General features: G+C 40.1%; 1 pseudogene; it reads right to left on the bottom strand.

Annotated features, from left to right (window-relative positions):
- Positions 1–15,532: 15,532 nt before the first annotated feature.
- Positions 15,533–15,650, bottom strand: LOC124778747 (annotated as a pseudogene).
- Positions 15,651–16,040: the final 390 nt, after the last annotated feature.

The raw sequence follows: 16,040 nt of genomic DNA on the forward strand, positions 1-16,040 counted from the left end.
AAAAAACAACAGAGATGCGTTTCAAAATCACATGAACAATTAATAGACCAACGTGCGCTGCACGCTAGGCGCTTGGTAAGATAAGATTTTTTTGTTTACAAGAATATGAATTTGGCGCCCCCTGAAATTGCTGCCCGGGGTAGGTACCACCCACCCACACCCCACATCGTGGATCCGGGCCTGGCCATAACTAGGGTTGTCGACATTTTTAGAGAAAAATAACTATCTTATTTCAAGACGAGGTGAATAAAAACTATGCTTCTAAAAATGAAGTACTTACAAATTTACATATTTACTAGCTGTTTCCTGTGGCTGTGCTCGCATATAAGTACTTCTGCTTTTGATGACTGATGGTGAGTGTTGTGGACTGGCAAGACAGCCAATCCACTGTGACGGGTAGCCGAAAGGCACGCGTTTAAGCTCACGCAGGCTGGCGTGAGGTCTGGAACAGTTAAAGGAGGTGAAACTAGTAAAAAAGGTACGTGGCTTCTGGAATACTTAGCTTTAATCCATAATTGGTGAACATCGGTCTGACGGTACATGCTTCACAAGATAAATAGCAAATGATACTGGCGCCTTGCTAGGTCGTAGCAAATGACGTAGCTGAAGGCTATGCTAACTATCGTCTCGGCAAATGAGAGCGTAATTTGCCAGTGAACCATCGCTAGCAAAGTCTGCTGTACAACTGGGGCGAGTGCTAGAACGTCTGTCTAGACCTGCCGTGTGGCGGCGCTCGGTCTGCAATCACTGACAGTGGCGACACGCGGGTCCGACGTATACTACCGGACCGCGGCCGATTTAAAGGCTACCACGTAGCAAGTGTGGTGTCTGGCGGTGACACCACAGTGAGCATGTAGCTGCACTAACACCAGCTGTCCTCACATGCCTGCCTGTTAGGGTAAGCATAGCCTGGGGACTTGCACACCGCCCTCCCAAGCTGTCCCAATGCCTGGCGCATCGACATGCCCTGCATCACATCTGAGTAGATCGTACTGAGCACCATGTGCAGGGGTGCACTTCTAGGCAGCATGTTGCTGAAGTAGTGTGGAAGTATGAATTAAACACATTGAAGGTGGTAGAAGAATTTTATTCATTAATTTGAATCATATCACGTAGCAATTACACATCAACCAATAAAGCATTTTGACAAATATGGTAAAGTTCGAAAGTCAAAGAGTAAATAGCTTTCCCAAAAACTGAATATCTTTGCCTAGTTCGCGTAATATTCTTCAACTCATTTGTAGCTTGAACCACACATCCTCTGAAGTAGCCAAAATTGTTCCTCACGGTCAAAGTTACCCCGTTACAAAATTTCATCGAAATCCGTTCTGCAGGTTAGTAATAATAAATTAAAACGTCATGCCTGATGTGAAAAATAACAGTGAAAATTTTGTAGGTGGTGTCAGCAGGAAAAAATTTTCGTAAAGGTTTGAAATTTTATATAAAGTTTTAAAATGGTTCAAATGGCTCTGAGCACTATGGGACTTAACTTCTGAGGTCATCAGGCCCCTAGAACTTAGAACTACTTAATCCTAACTAACCTAAGGACGTCACACACATCCATGCCCGAGGCAGGACTCGAACCTGCGACCGTAGAGGTCGCGCGGTTCCAGACTGAAGCGCCTAGAACCCATCGGCCACTCCGGCCGGCTATATAAAGTTTGTTGCCAATCGCTAAGTGCTCTCATTCTCAAATACTGAATTAATAAAATGAGGGCATTAACACATTGTGGCCTACACTTCTTTTAACTCCCACCCCTTCCATGGGTAAGTGCATCTTACCCCCACGCCCCTCAGAGATTCTTTCTAGACTGTGAATCATGTGCATATCAAGCTTAGTAGAAATCGCTCCAGTGGTTTCAGAGGAGACGTGGAACATACATACATCCATTTATACATACATACACTTCTATAATATGTATTGATTATTTTTCCATTATCCGATTTTGATGAAATGAAGCCTTACAGTGTCCAAAGCTATATTCAAGTTAACTGCAAAAACCCCAAGAAAATGTGTCCAGGAATTTTGGAGATTAGCGCGTTCGTACAGTCAGAAAGACCAGACGGTTTTAGTAAAGCTTTAAGTCAAGATATCTTTTTTTCGTGATCTGATTTTGATGAACTAAAACCTATACAGTGCCTCAAACTATGCTCAAATTATCTGTGAAAACTCCATGAAAAAAATTCGTCTAGAGGTTTTGGAGAATAGCATGTTCAAAGACGAGCTGACAGATGTGACAGCATATTAACAGTATAGATTAACTAAAATATGAAAACTTCGGCATTAAATACGTATTTTTATTTGGTTTAAAAGGTTAACAACTGACGCTACATTATAAATTTATGTTTAAATAAAAGAAAAATTACTTGGAACTCTTGCAGATTAAAACTGTGTGCCGCACCAGGACTCTAACCTGGGATTTTTGCCTTTCGTTGGAAAGTGCCTTAGCGACTGAGCTATCCTAGCACGATTCGTGACGCTTTCCCACAGCTTTACTTCCGCCAGTACCTCCTCTCCTATCTCCCGAACTTCACAAATGATCACCAGCAGCACTCCTGGAAGAAACGATAATGCGTAGAAACGGCTTAGTCACAGCATGGGGGGATTGTTTTCAGAACGAATTTTCACTCTGTAGCGGAGTGTGTGCTGATACGAAACTCCTTGGCAGATTAAAACTGCACGCGAATGCCAAAGGGAAGGTTCTGTTCTAGGCACAGAATCGATCTGCCAGGAAGTTCCATATCAGTGAACACTCTGCTGCAGACTGAAAATTCATCCTGGAACTTATTTTTTAAAAATTTACTGACGTTCCATCTCTCCTTTACAGTGGTTTGCACTCATCACTGATAACTCTGGTTCGTTAAACGCTGAGAAGATGTAAACAGAAAGCATGAAAGATCACTTTTTAATTGTTTGGCGACCTAATCATTTGCTTTTAAGCATTTTTTGCAAGAAACATTTTTAATCAAGCGTTAAGAAAACGGTTATTCATAAAAACGGACAAAAACTGAACTAAATGCTACATATTGCCAATAAAAGAAAATAAATAAATAAAAAATAAAATAAAAGCAAATATCGGAAAGGCAACAGCAGTGATGACAAATGCAGTCAACAATGATACGTCAACAATGGCAAAACTGTCGAATGTTGCTGCTGAGAACTGAATGCGCCTGAATGCGTTGTTTTTATTCGGTTGTTCCCATGACTACCTGCAACCGCGAGTCACCAGACAACTCCGCCATTCTCAGTTTTTTATCTACACCCATTCCAATTCTCATTCAACCCTTACTACTCTACTACGCGTGGACGACATCGCCTAGTCCGTAGGTAAGCCATGTCACAGCAGTATCACTTCTTCCAGAAGTGCTAGTCCAACAAGGCATTCAGATCTATGAAATTTCGAAGATAGGAGATGAGATGGATAGCTCCGTCGCTATTGCTCTTGCACGGAAAAGGCCAAAGTCCTAGGTTCGTGTCTCAGTCCAGCACATTTTTAAGCTACCAGGAAGCTTTAGTTTCAAGAATAAGTTAACTGTACCATTATTCTCTCCGTGACACTTGTGTACTGTATACTTGAACACAGTGAGTATGTTTTTTCACAACATCGATTTGAAAGAAAAAATCAGTATTTTGTAGTGAAAGTACGTAGGTTTATTCCGTTATGTTTAAAGCATTAGTAGATTTAAAAAAAAAGTTTTTGACAATGTTAACTGGAATATACGCTTTCAAATTCTGGAGCTACATTTGGAAAGGGACAGAGTTGTTACTCAGTACCAGATTTTTATTAAAAAATGTATGTATTGAGCAAGTAGCAAACGAAATCAGGGGGAAAACTGGAAACAGAATCAAGGTTCAGGGAGAAAAATAACATATTTTGGGGTTTGACAAGCTTATGGTAATTCTGTCAGAATCGGGAAAAGGCCTGGAGAACAAGCTGAACGGAACGGATAACGTCTTAAAAAGAGATTCTGAGATGAGTACCAACAATAGTAAACCAAAAGCAACAAAATACGAGTGAGTGACGGTAGCCAAAGTAGAGACGAGAGACGATGCAGTTCGACAATGACAAAAACGAGAAACTTGTAGATTGCATAGGATATAAACGTGTTAGGAAGTATTTTATGAGAACTTCTGAAGTGTAGCTTTGTACAGAAGTGAAACAGGGCGATAAAAAGGTTCAAAAAAAAAAAAAAAAAAAAAGAAGCTTTTGAAATGTGGCGCTACAGAGGAATACTGGATGAAGATTATCTGGGAGGATTAAATAATTACTGTGGAAGCATCGAAAAGGAAACTTATGACACAATTTGACTAAAAGTGGGGATCGGTTGACAGGACACACCACGAGGTACCCAAGAGTTTGGTAATAGAATGAAGTGTAAAGCGGGGGAGGAACGGCTAAAATCGTAGAGAGGTCTACCAAGACTCCCTACAGTAAGCAGGTTGAAGTGAATGTAGTCTGCAGAGATGAAGAGATTTGCAAAGGATAGACCAGAGTAGAGAGCAGCATCAGATCGGTCTTAGGATTGAAGAACAGAACAACAGCAACACAATTCTATCGGTAATAATGGAAATAGACGTGGATGTGGATAAACTTCTTACAAATGGAACGACGACTAATTGCCATATTATTATTTTTTTTTGTTTTCAAGTAAAATTTTAGATGTATAGCTACTCATAAAAGGGAGCAAATTTTTTTCTGTACTATTTTGCGGAAAACTGACTTGATGAGACCATGGATGAGTAAAAATACCAGATAATTTTTACAAAAACGTAAAAACAGTAACCAACTACTGTCGATAAAGATATTCTCTTGGAACAAACAGCACCGTTACCGGTTTGCAAATGATAGGTTCATATTTAAAATTACATTTACCATATGTTGTCTATTTCTTGTTCAGTTGAAAGTTCGTTTGAGTGGTGGTGCTCTACTGAAGTAAACAGCAATAAAAAGGAGAACTTTACTATAACTGAACCTATCATTGAGATAAAACAACGTAAACAACTTTGTAAGATAAGAAATGAGTTCGTTGTTAGGGCACCATCCCTCCAAGGAACATTCACCACAACTAAGAACAGCTAACATCATTTGTAAAGCAAAGATATACAGTACCCAATTTTAAATTTTAATAGCCGCCTAAGAATGAACTTGTTGATCAGAAATCGGCAGCTGTGCTATTTGTTTCTACTACTACGGCATTATTAACAGTGGCTGGTTGCTGCTTTTACTTTTTTTGTAGGGATCAACTTGTAAATACTTTTCTGTTTATTATGTGCGTAAATGGGGCCATCAGTCTCGAAATTACTTTAAACCAAGTGATAGGCCATTTTGGATCCCTTGTATAATTCTTCAGATGCTTCTCCTCTTAAGGATTCAATAGACGTGAATGTGTTTTGAATCATGGTATCAGGGAAACGACCTCCACAAATACCGAAAATGGTATCAGGTAACTTCACAACTCTTAAGTACGCTTCACAATACGAACACTGTAAGAAAAGAAGCGCCAGAAGATGGGCACACATGACCCGAAATGGCACATTATGTGGTTTAAATATAGTTACTTTGTGGTTGACGGCGGTTTCTACACATACATTTGTTTAAATTACTACTGTGACGGTCATTTTCTTTCTAATGGATATTTAGATGTGGGTTTTGTATACAAAAAGTGATTTACTTCCTGCGTAAATTTATGTAGAGATTTGAAGTTTTAGATGTGAAATCAGAAACTCGTCAGTTAAATAAGCAATTGAGATCGAATAAAATCAGTAACACAGAAAAAGGAAAGGAGGATAGAAGAAGATTAAACGAAAGAGAAAGACAGTAAATACTTCCAGAAGTTACGAAAAAACTTTAAGGAGAATTTACCTCATCCGTAATGGGAAACACAACTAGCGAAAAATTTACTCACTTAAGGACATGTATACAGCTCTATAGGTATGAACAGAATGGCTGTATTGCCTGTACATTACATTAGCAAAAAGAATAACCCTGAAAAATGAAGTCTGGAAATTAAAACTATAACAAGGTAACGTTATTCTTGGACAACATGTGTTCTGTTTAACCAGAAAGAACATTTTCTAGAATCACTGCTTACATAGAGTGTGTACAAAGACAAAATTCAGCGGTATAGTCACATACCCTACTTTCTATAGCGACACACTGGGGTAGACGGTTATTTCTTAGAGAGCCCAAAGTATAATGAGTAATTAGAAACGTCGAATTCAATGAAGACGTTGGTCCAACCACGTTCATTATCTCACAATGAAGCATTAATCGAAGCATCGCCGGCCATTCTAACAGCTCATTTGTCTCAACATGACAAGGGTCCCAAACATACGGCACAAATTAAGAAGGATTCATTGATATGGAATGTTTTCAAGCGATTTAGGATACCACTATTGTCATCTGACTTAAGTTTAATGTATAAGAAAGTTACTTTTGTAACGTTACAGAATCAATGAATTTTTATTTTGTAAGTAGTTACATTGTCTCTTTTCACTGTCAGATGTTCATACTTTGGGTTTACTTTCGAAATTATTTCTGAGTGCATTATTAAGCAATCGAGTATTTCTATTATTTTTTAAATTCTTGAATAACATTTGAATGCAATTCAGCCATTATTTTTCCACGGGAAACTTACCATACCCTGGAAGAAATATTCCCTGGTGTAGCTGAAACGTGAGCTAAGAAATATATAACGAGACTGTGAGAAAAGTTTTGAAATCCTCTCACGGTCTTGAAAGAAAGTCCTCTGCTGCGGAAGCACTGCTTTCTTTACTTTCTTGTACCTACTTTTAAGTACCTGCAGTTAATGATTTGCTGCTTCCCGCAGACTTCACGTTCCTATTATGGCCCAGGCGCACAGTTCACATCTTATGTGTACCTGGAACTTGCTTCCAAGATCCACAGTTTAAATTTTTCGGTTGTATTGCGTCTCATTACTAGCATAAGATTCACATTATATTTGTTTTCAGCTGAATTCTGTACTACACAGCCTGTCATTTGCGTTTAGTAGCACTTGAAAGTCTTCCTTTCTTTCAATCAGTAGAGGACTGTCTACGTATCTTAATTCACATTTCTCTTGCAATTTAATCCACATCTTCTGTTACTTTCATATGCGTGTATAATTCCGTCAGAGACAGCAAAGGACTTGGAAGAGCAGCTGAACGGAATGGACAGTGTCTTGAAAGGAAGGTATAAGAGGAACATCAACAAAAGCAAAACGAGGATAATGGAATGTAGTCGAATTAAGTCGGGTGATGCTGAGGGAATTAGATTAGGAAATGAGACACTTAAAGTAGTAAAGGAGTTTTGCTGTTTGGGGAGCAAAATAACTGATGATAGTCGAAGTAGAGAAGATATAAAATGTAGACTGGCAATGGCAAGGAAAGTGTTTCTGAAGAAGAAAAATTTGTTAACATCGAGTATAGATTTAAATGTCAGGAAGTCGTTTCTGAAAGTATTTGTATGGAGTGTAGCCATGTATGGAAGTGAAACGTGGACGATAAATAGATTAGACAAGAAGAGAATAGAAGCTTTTGAAATGTGGTGCTACAGAAGAATGCTGAAGATTAGATGGGTAGATCACATAACTAATGAGTAAGTATAGAATAGAATTGGGGAGAAGAGGAGCTTGTGGCACAACTCGACTAGAAGAAGGGATCGGTTGGTAGGACATGTTCTGAGACATCTAGAGATCACCAATTTAGTATTGGAAGGCAGCGTGGAGGGCAAAAATCGTAGAGGGAGACCAAGAGATGAATACACTAAGCAGATTCAGAAGGATGTAGGCTGCAGTAGGTACTGGGAGATGAAGACGCTTGCACAGGATAGAGTAGCATGGAGAGCTGCATCAAACCAGTCTCAGGACTGAAGACCACAACAACAACAACAGCTCTTGCAAGTCTTCCTTTCTTTCAATCAGTAGAGGATTGTCTACGTATCTTAATTCACATTTCTCTTGCAATTTAATCCACGTCTTATGTTATTTTCATATGCGTTTATAGAGTCTTCAATATGGAAGTGAATGGGCACGGTTGATATTTGATCACTCGTATAGAGAACCAAGAATATTTTTCAGTTAATAAATAATAAACAAAATGTTAATTTAGTTTTTATAATACTCGCGACTGCTTTCAATCGACATACCATCATCGCAAGACAGAAAGTTACCTTTATGACATTTCTGTTGTATTTAATATTATGTACAAAGGATATTTAACAACAAAAGTAAGGTGACGAACACATAATGTGCGTTGTGCACTGCGGCTATTGTTGCTGCCGCTTTCGGTCGGGAGACTGGTTTCATGGAGCTCTCTACACTAGCCTATCCTGTGTAATACTCTTCATCTCTGCGTAACTTCTGGAACTAACATTAACTGTTACCTGATTGCACTAGTCAATCCTTGGTCTCCCTCTACAATTCTTACCTTACTTCCATCTCCTAAACTGGGTACAATCTCTCTCCTTCTCTGTCGTGTGACACCCTCATCGCCGGATACTAGCCTTGATGTCATGTGGGCGACTTGAATGTTGGTGACGATGAAACGATCATGAGGACAACATAACGTTCAGTCCTGGAGCGGAGAAAATCTCCGATTCCCTGCCTGGCCGGAAAGAAGTCTGGCTCCTTCGGTTGGTATCTAGCCACGCTGTCCCCGCAGCTACCGAGGCGAACTCTGGATGTAACAAACTCTTACAGGTACTTACTCACATTCTTCATTTCTTGTTTCGTCTCCGTTGTATCGAACCAAATACGCACGCGGTAAACAATGGCATGCCATTTAACGTCGTACCCTGCCGCCGGCATCTGAAGGTAACTAAATTTCCTTCCCCCTCTTAATACCGTAGTAGAAATGATATTTTCACATCTATCTCGGCAAAACTGACAAACGTATCGATTCAATAACACTTCGAAGAAAGCCAGAATACGTACACTAGTAGCAGTTGCGTCCAGAGCGATTAGTAGTGCAAACTAAAATCTATTTCATCATTCACGTCGTGACTAACGTTTGTAGCCAGACCCCCGCCCCATCCCATCCCTGCTATTCGTGGGTAAACTCTTAATATCATTTGTTATTTTCGCAGGTAATATTTCTTCCTACTCTCTGCAGCTATCTCTATACTTAAGTGAAATTCTTCACCGTTTATTTTTTCACATTCTTTGAAATTGCTGAAATGGTGAACTCAAAAAGAGAAAAAAAATGATCATAGGCGTACTGGCCGTGACAGCCCATCTACGATAGCTGAGGGCACCTGGTGCAGGCTGCAATGGGCTTATCGGACCTAGATTATTATATATACAGCTACTAGTACTAATCGTTTAGGGTTTCTGTAAAATATTAATGAAGCCTGTCTGTATTTTTTCTTCATTCTGTATTTTTTTTTTTTTTCGTTAACGTTGCTGATCTTGTAATGAGTTTTGTGTGTACACATGAAATGTAATGCTTTGTACCAAATCAGTATTGTTGTTCATTGGGTAATATTACTGTGATGTACTACGTATATCAGAAGCTTCGCCCCATAGACCACAGATTACATAGACTGCGCGTGACATCATTACACTGAAACCAACATCGAAGTCACTTGACTCGGTGCAGGACGCCGAGTTTTTGTTATTACGGACAGTGTAGGGTGGAGTTGACACAGCTTTTTTCATTTGTAGCTTAAATGAAGCACTTATTTTAACAAGAAAGTAATTTGACTTATTGTTATTACACATGCAGTAGTGCAGTTAATCAGATTGCTCAGAAAATCCTAATATTAATGCTATGGTCATCGTTTTTACGTGTGGCCGGGTGAAACGTGCTGACAATTCTGTTTACCAGCAACAAAATTACAATTCTTCACTAAATATATGCCCAGAGAAGTCTTGCTTTCACCCTACACACTTCACAAACGGATGAAAATCTTAATTGTGAAAGGTAACTATTTCAAAATACTTGCAGAAGTATTTCCATGAGTCGAAAGTTATGATGGCTGTTGGTCCTTTGATGCAAAACTTGATGAATGACTAAGATTTTAAGACGACATGTTGTTAATATGTAGCTCATTACACAAGCATAATCAACGTTTCGTAATATATTACGCTTCCTATTTTAATATCGTTTCAGTGTCTGTACTGCATTGAGAAAAAGTCAGAAAATATTTGCGCGTATTTTATGTAAATACCTGAATTACGCACATAAACGAATTTCCTTTCTTACAATAGCACATAACACTGCACACACATTCTTGTGGAATCTTTAGAAAACTGATGTTGCGTGCGGAATTATTATATTGTCTTCCATTCCTGCGGAAGTAGTGAACTACAAGAATTCACAGTGCCAAAAAGGAGTATTCACTGAATAACAAATATTCTGTCGCTTGTTAAAAAGAGCTGTCAATACGCTTCAACCTGACCACATGTAAAAACGATAACCATTGCTTTATTATCAGGAAATTCGGAGAAAATACGTTAACTACACTATTACATGTGTAACAGTGGTACTACAGTTCGTTGAATTGTCAAAATCAATGCTTGATTTCAGCTATAAATAGAAAAAACTGTAACTTTCAGCTCCACTTCACACAGTGCTTGAAGATAGGAACTCGGCATTCTGCCCCCCCCCAGTCACGTGACTTAGATGCTGGTTTCAAGCTTTAACACGCCAGAGATAGGGAAATGCGCGGTCTATGTTACATATGGTCGATGCTTCGCCCCGTTGGGAAAATTAATATCTGTGAATAACGTCACGTAAAAAGAGACAGTTGAGGAACGATGATGAGCTTTGTTGTGTTACAGCTTCGTGTAAACCTGTGTTCCACCACTGAAACGGACTATTGTCGTTTGGGTCAGTAAACTGTCAATGGTTTGGTTTAGTATGCTCAAAACTGCATCGGAATCTGCGTGAGTTCCGAGCTCATAAACAGTTTAATTTTGGGGATGTGAAGCATAACAGAAGGATTGAACATCAGCATTGATATTCGGCCAGCCGTCCATTGTTGCTTGTGGAAATCTATATTCTCAGTATTAAATTGATTGACTGGCCTTATCCAGTTCCGATTCTGAACCAGTGAAAGTTTATTTATGGGGTATTCTGGCAGACCAGCGATCAAAGAGACAACGCAGCGTCGCCACCAGAGATCTTGCAGCAGTCGTCTGAGGTAAGAAACTGCAGAACGCACATCTCTGTACAATCGCACTGTCGACTGTACTCAGACATTTCGTTGCTGCTGGGTATCAATACAAACAAACACCTACAGTAAATATTATTAAAGTGTATTATGTAGGTTTCATACAGTTTTCGTATTATTTTTATGCATCTCTCCTTTTTTTTTTTTTTGGATGAAACACAAACACCCAGACTCTGAGGGAACAAAGTCTCCGACCTGGCCTGGCCGGGAGTCGAAAGTGGTGCCATGCGACCCACATAGATTGCGACACCAAAAACTGGGCCACGAAATGTGGACGTGGTTTGAATTTATAATAATGTCTACTACTGTTTATAATACGCTTATCACTTATTCACTCTTCTCTACAATCTTTTTTCGTTTACATTAAATCTTACATGCGATGATGAAAAATTCGCACTTAGCGTGATTCCTTGCACAGTGGCAATGAAAAGATGTCTTTAAAATTTTTTAGCAATATTGACGGCGAATAATGGCTGTTTCTCAACCCTGTAATTATTCGTACGGCAAACATATTTATTCAATAGGTTATAACAGTGCTACCCAAAGTTTAAGATTCGGTTCCTGTTATAGATAAATTTGATAATTTTGTTTGCATGATATAGGATACAGCAAATTTTCTAGAAAACAAATGCAAATACTCAACACTAACATAGAAAGTACGCATTTTACAATAATGCGTTCATTCATTTTCCTTACCACGTGTCACACTTCTATTTGTTTTCCGGTACATTGTCGGTATTGCTTCCGCGTTCGCGCAAAGTAAAAAAATAAAAAAAATAAAAACGCTGACTGCACCCATATTCTTCTTTTTCCACCCCTGCTTCTCTTGTTCTTCAATACAGAAATCGTATTTTAATCACATCCATTTTGAATGACGCACTACGAATTTGATTTTAACTGGCGGTTCTTGTGATTATGATGTGCAAGCAGTCTTTTCTTTTTGAATTTTTGAAGCGAGTTATTTTCTGTAGAAGTAACTAGTTTTCGAGCCATTGTGGACTCATCATCAGCTGGAGATGTTGCAGGGAATGGAACAGATAAAATTTCCTTGTGATACCGTCATCTGATTATGCGACTACAGTGGCTCGAAAACTAGTTAGTGGTGCAGAAAATAAATAGTATAAAAAATTCTAAAAGCGACTGGTTGCATATGTGCCAACATAAACCGCCACTGAAATTATATTTTTTCTAGGTAGCATGCCTTGGACCAAAAGTACCACATAGTAACGCGATTTTAATGCTATTAATTAGCACTATCTGGTCTCCCACGTTTCCAGATTCCGATATGGCTTGAATGAAGATAGTTACCATACATATGCTTACAATGCTGCCAAATTGCAATTTTCGAGGTCCATTTTCTACTGAAAATACGCACAGTACGAAATTTTGTTAGATGTTTTTGTATTCCTACAGTTCGTCAAACAGCGCTGTGAAGTCCGAATGCGCGAATGTTTCTTCACTTCTTTTATCACCATAATCATGAGTGAGCTGCTATCGATAATATGATAAAAGATTTCTTCGGAGTGCCAGCACTGCGACGTTCAGCTAATAGCATTCATATTGATATTGTATGTCATCCACCCGCGTTCCTGTATGTATCAAAGCACTAATTAATACACTGACCGAGAAAAAGTCGCAACACCAAAAAATAATTCATTAGAGTAATGAAATCTTGGAAATGCATTTGTAGGTAACTTATTTAAGTAACTAACATTGCAGGATCACACGTTAATGTAAGCGCAAGATAAGCCATTGCAAAAGTGAACTAGTGGTACATTAATGACTGGTGTAACCGCCAGAATGTTGAATGCAAGCATGAAAAAGTGCATGCATTGTGTTGTACAGGTGCCGGGTGTCAGACTTTGCAATGGAATTCGTATCTGTTGCACTTGGTCGGTTAATACAAGGTCGGTTAACGTTGTTTGTAGAAGACGCTGGAATTGTCGTCCGATGATGTCCCATATGTGGTCGATTGGAGACAGATCTGGAGATCGAGGAGGACAAGGCAACATGTCGACTCTCTTTAGATCATGTTGGGTTGTTGTTTTTGTGGTCTTCAGTCCAGAGACTGGTTTGATGCAGCTCTCCATGCGACTCTATCCTGTTCAAGCTTCTTCATCTCCCAGTACCTGCTGCAACCTACATCATCCTGAATCTGCTGAGTGTATTCATCTCTCGGTCTCCCTCTACGACTTTTATCCTCCACGCTGCCCTCCAAATACTAAATTGGTGATCCCTTGATGCCTCAAAGTATCCCTACTTGTAGTCAAGTTGTTCCACAAATTTCTCTTCTCTCCAATTCTATTCAATACCTCCTCATTAGTTATGAGGTCTACCCATCTAATCGTCAGCATTCTTCTGTACCACCACATTTCTGAAGCTTCTATTCTCTTCTTGTCTAAACTATTTATCGTCCATGTTTCACTTCCATACATGGCTACACTCCATACAAATACTTTCAGAAACGACTTCCTGACACTATACTGGATGATAACAAATTTCTCTTCTTCAGAAACGCTTTCCTTCCCATTGCCAGTCTACATTTTATATCCTCTCTACTTCGACCATCATCAGTTATTTTGCTCCCCAAATAGCGAAACTTATTTACTGCTTTAAGTGTCTCATTCCCTAATCTAATACCCTCAGCATCACCCGACTTAATTCGACTGCATTCCATTATCCTCGTTTTGCTTTTGTTGATGTTCATCTTATATCCTCCTTTCAAGACACTGTCCATTCCGTTCAGCTGCTCTTCCAGGTCCTTTGCTGTCTCTGACAGAATTACAATGTCACCGGTGAACCTCAGAGTTTTTATTTCTTCTCCATGGATTTTAATTCCTAATCCGAATTTTTCTTTTGTTTCCTTTACTGCTTGCTCAATATACAGATTGAATAACATCGGGAATAAGCCAAAACCCGGTCTCACTCCTTTGCCAACTACTGCTTCCCTTTCATGCCCCTCGACTCTTACAACTGCCATCTGGTTTCTATACAAATAGCCTTTCGCTCCCTGTATTTTACCCCTGCTACCTTCAGAATTTGAAAGTGAGTATTCCAGTCAACATTGTCAAATGCTTTCTCTAAGTCTACTAATGCTAGAAACGTAAGTTTGCCTTTCCTTAATCTATTTTCTAAGGGAAGTCGTAGGGCCAATATTGCCTCACGTGTTCCAACATTTCTACGGAATCCAAACTGATCCTCCCCGAGGTCGGCTTTTACCGGTTTTTCCATGTGTCTATAAAGAATTCGTGTTAGTATTTTGTAGCCGTGGCTTATTAAACAGATAGTTCGGTAACTTTCACATCTGTCAACGCCTGCTTTGTTTGGGATTGGAATTATTATGTTCTTCTTGAAGTCTGAGGGTATTTCGCTTGTCTCATACATCTTACTCACCAGATGGTATCGTTTTGCCAGGACTGGCTCTCCCAAGGCTATCAGTAGTTCTGATGGAATGTCGTCTACTCCCGGAGCCTTGTTTCGGCATAGGTCTTTCAGTGCTCTGTCAAACTCTTCACGCAGTATCATATCTCCCATTTCATCTTCATCTACAACCTCTTCCATTTCCATAATATTGTCCTCAAGTACATCACCCTTCTACAGACTCTCTATGTGGGCGGGCGTTATCCTGTTGGGAAACACCTCCTTGAATGCTTTTCGTGAACGGCAACAAAACTGGTCGAATCACCAGACTGACGTACAAATTTGCACTCAGAGTGCGTGGTATCATCACGAGAGGGCTCCTGCTGTCATACTCCATGTGTAGGTGCAGTGCGTTTAGCATGCACAGAGGTTGGGTGCAGACCCTCCAGTGGCCTCCTAACCAGCACGCGGCCATCGCTGGCACCGAGGCAGAAACAGCTTTCATCAGAAAACACAACATATCTCCATTCTGCCCTCCAGTGAGCTACCACTGGACACCACTGAAGTCGCAAATAGCGGTAATTTTGGGTCAGTGGAGGTCTTTCCTCTCAGCAGTGCCACATGGCCGTTCGGAGCCCGATCTTCTTGCGACCGCGCATTCTCGTGACCACCAATGTCAGCAGTCAGTGGTCACATTCCTGCCAAGTCTTTATGCAGTCTCACCTTCTAGTAGCCCTACTACACGATCCCGTTCAAACTCAGTCAGGTGCTGATGATGGCGTCTTTGTCACCATAAAGCACTCCATCTTCAGGCCACAAGTGGCCCATCGGGACCATTCGACCGCCGTGTCATCCTCAGTTGAGGATGCGGATAGGAGGGGCGTGTCGTCAGTACGCCGCTCTCCCGGTCGTTATGATGGTTTTCTTGACCGGATCCGCTACTATTCGGTCGAGTAGCTCCTCAATTGGCATCACTAGGCTGAGTGCACCCCGAAAAATGGCAACAGGGCAAGGCGGCCCGGATGGTCACCCATCCAAGTGCCGACCACGCCCGACAGCGCTTAACTTCGGTGATCTCACGGGAACCGGTGTATCCACTGCGGCAAGACCGTTGCCTTTGTCACCTTAAAGGCAATTTTGAATTACATCAACTCACTACGTTCGATCTCAAACATAATTAACAATTACCGTTGCCTCGATTGTTTAAAAGCAAATCTGATTTGCATCCTCATAGTGGCACCACTAACACCACTCTCCTGCGACTGGCGCAATATTTGTATAGACATCAAGTTCCAGATGTAGAAACACGCCTAACAACTGACGTTTATGCTCCTTCTTGGTGTTGCGATTTTTTCCGTCAATAAGAGAAATATTTGATTATTCCTTCCGTAAGTCTTACACGTTAAAATAAGTACGAACATTGTTTTCCGTATTGGCCTGGATCTCAGTTTCTTCAGTTTACTTATTTCAGTTTTTTATACCAGGAAAAAAATACCATCTTTGGTC

This window comes from Schistocerca piceifrons, chromosome 2 (assembly GCF_021461385.2).
Source record: "Schistocerca piceifrons isolate TAMUIC-IGC-003096 chromosome 2, iqSchPice1.1, whole genome shotgun sequence".
NCBI lineage: Eukaryota > Metazoa > Arthropoda > Insecta > Orthoptera > Acrididae > Schistocerca > Schistocerca piceifrons.